Here is a 3,462-nt window from a genome sequence, read left to right as displayed (position 1 = left end):
GGGGGGAACTTACTTTTTTCACTCAGAAACTGCTAGTAAATTGACAAAGGATCCACATTTGGGCTTTCACACCTCGCGTTACTCCACTTTACTGTACTTACAGACTCTGCTTTTAACCCCGGGTAAAAGTAGGTTTTACACTTGTAATTTAGAAGCCGGTTTGACACCGCTTTTGCGGTATTAACCCCTCACTGCGGTGCCAGAACTCTTAGCAATAGACACCCAATCGCGTGCCTCGACTGACTTGCTTCAAACCGTCACGGAAACACCGCGCCTTGCATAAACAGTCGTTTCATTGAGTGGAAAAAATGCCTGAGGGCATTTTCAAAACTTTTCAAAAATCTGTTTTGAAAGTGGGTAATGGACTTTTGGACCTCATTGTAGCTACGTGTTGTATCTTTATTCCATCCACCCATCGGATTGTCTTCCTATTAAAGCCAGGAGTATATATGAAACATTAGTCTGCTACTCAGCATCCCAGAGCTATTTACAATCTGCTGTGCTTTAGAGGAGTTGGCCACGGTGAAAGAAAGGAAAAAGAAAGTGGTTGATTAATTCACCATTTGACAAGTGGGTGTTCAGAGTTCCACTCGTTTTTCCCTCTCCGCTTCTTTCTCTCTTTTGTCAAATAATCAGAGAGCCAGAGACCAGCTTTATCTTTTAACCGCCTTGATTTTGTCACTTTAAACGCACTGGGGACAGCTAACATTTGAGGACCGGGAGCAAAAATAAGGAGGATGTTTGCTTAAAGCTGCAGTTCATGATTTCTGTGGCACTGTCTGCCATTGGCTAGTTAATTAGATGGTCCCACCCCAAACTCATGCCATTTGTTTATATTTTTGATGACCATGAATGGCTTACTTTTAAGGAGAATATCTAAAGATGGAAAAATATTACACACCTTTAAGCAGAGTTTAAAAACTTGATTTAAATAAAAAAGTATTGCAGGCAGAGAGGAAAATGTTCCAATGAGCTGTACTACACAGTCCAAGGACTTTCTCTGTGAGTGCAACATATGGCATGTGTGCATGAACAGTATACATTGTGCATTTAAAAACGGTTCATAGGAAATTTGTGATAGCAACACATTCTCGTCTACTGATGTTATAGAATCCGCTATAGATATAGATACGTTCGGATGAGAAATCACATGCTTGCAGCACGTCCCTGAAAGGATCCAGTGGAGAGGGGAAATGAAAAGGCCCTGATGGTTAGACAGCAGCTTTCTGTCCTTGCTCTGCTGGCACGGAGTAGACCCTAGAGAAACAGAGAGAGAACAGTCAGTTCACTATGGAGACTTTGATTAAATCTTTAAGACTTGATGCTCCATTTTTTTCTGCCTTTCCCTTAACAGGATGTTTTCCTCATTAAAACGTTTAACACATAATGGAATTAATGACAGATATGTTTAAAATGATGCATACCAAGTAAAAGCTTAATGAAAGCTGTTATATTTTTAAACGGAGCGGGTCATGAGATTAGTCAAATATTACTCACTTTTTGCAGGTTTATTAGATACCTTTGTTGACTGCAAATCAGCCTAACAACAAGACTTCAATACATATCATATTTCAATACTAAAGTCCTCTGAAATATGATATGAGAGACATTAAAGTAGCAGTTTGACCGATCGATGACGGCCAATATAGTGCAACAGGGTTCCAGAAATAAAAATTCCCATTCATTTTTGGCATAAAATAAACCTTTAAATACAGACTTACTCTGAGCTTTGAGGTAGTTAATACATGGTGCATACTTTTGTTTTTGTTGTTGTTGTTGTTTAAATAATCATGTTGATTGTCTTCCTATTAAAGCCAGGAGTATATATGAAACATTAGTCTGCTACTCAGCATCCCAGAGCTATTTACAATCTGCTGTGCTTTAGAGGAGTTGGCCACGGTGAAAGAAAGGAAAAAGAAAGTGGTTGATTAATTCACCATTTGACAAGTGGGTGTTCAGAGTTCCACTCGTTTTTCCCTCTCCGCTTCTTTCTCTCTTTTGTCAAATAATCAGAGAGCCAGAGACCAGCTTTATCTTTTAACCGCCTTGATTTTGTCACTTTAAACGCACTGGGGACAGCTAACATTTGAGGACCGGGAGCAAAAATAAGGAGGATGTTTGCTTAAAGCTGCAGTTCATGATTTCTGTGGCACTGTCTGCCATTGGCTAGTTAATTAGATGGTCCCACCCCAAACTCATGCCATTTGTTTATATTTTTGATGACCATGAATGGCTTACTTTTAAGGAGAATATCTAAAGATGGAAAAATATTACACACCTTTAAGCAGAGTTTAAAAACTTGATTTAAATAAAAAAGTATTGCAGGCAGAGAGGAAAATGTTCCAATGAGCTGTACTACACAGTCCAAGGACTTTCTCTGTGAGTGCAACATACGGCATGTGTGCATGAACAGTATACATTGTGCATTTAAAAACGGTTCATAGGAAATTTGTGATAGCAACACATTCTCGTCTACTGATGTTATAGAATCCGCTATAGATATAGATACGTTCGGATGAGAAATCACATGCTTGCAGCACGTCCCTGAAAGGATCCAGTGGAGAGGGGAAATGAAAAGGCCCTGATGGTTAGACAGCAGCTTTCTGTCCTTGCTCTGCTGGCACGGAGTAGACCCTAGAGAAACAGAGAGAGAACAGTCAGTTCACTATGGAGACTTTGATTAAATCTTTAAGACTTGATGCTCCATTTTTTTCTGCCTTTCCCTTAACATGATGTTTTCCTCATTAAAACGTTTAACACATAATGGAATTAAAATGATGCATACCAAGTAAAAGCTTAATGAAAGCTGTTATATTTTTAAACGGAGCGGGTCATGAGATTAGTCAAATATTACTCACTTTTTGCAGGTTTATTAGATACCTTTGTTGACTGCAAATCAGCCTAACAACAAGACTTCAATACATATCATATTTCAATACTAAAGTCCTCTGAAATATGATATGAGAGACATTAAAGTAGCAGTTTGACCGATCGATGACGGCCAATATAGTGCAACAGGGTTCCAGAATTAAAATTCCCATTCATTTTTGGCATAAAATAAACCTTTAAATACAGACTTACTCTGAGCTTTGAGGTAGTTAATACATGGTGCATACTTTTGTTTTTGTTGTTGTTGTTGTTTAAATAATCATGTTCAACAGTGGAATTCCTGATGGAAAAACTACATTACCCATGATTCTGCAAAAATATCAACCAATCAGAAAACTGAAACAAGCATCTTATGTCAAAGGAACTCTTTAGTATCCACAAACTTAGTCAGTTTCCTTATGTTTTCAAACTACTATATATTTGTATGCATAATATGCATATTTTGCTATAAACTGACATTTTAGTGTTTCCATATGTAAACATTTTTATAACTATCTGTAATTTCTTAATTGGATAACATAATTCGCAAAGCTTTATGGGATTGTAGTTCATCACTAAAATCATTAAGTACAC

The sequence above is a fragment of the Sinocyclocheilus grahami genome, unplaced genomic scaffold (assembly GCF_001515645.1).
Source record: "Sinocyclocheilus grahami isolate Dianchi unplaced genomic scaffold, SAMN03320097.WGS_v1.1 scaffold74.1, whole genome shotgun sequence".
Taxonomy (NCBI): domain Eukaryota; kingdom Metazoa; phylum Chordata; class Actinopteri; order Cypriniformes; family Cyprinidae; genus Sinocyclocheilus; species Sinocyclocheilus grahami.
The sequence above is the reverse complement of the archived record's forward strand: the minus strand, read 5'-3'. Positions refer to the sequence as shown.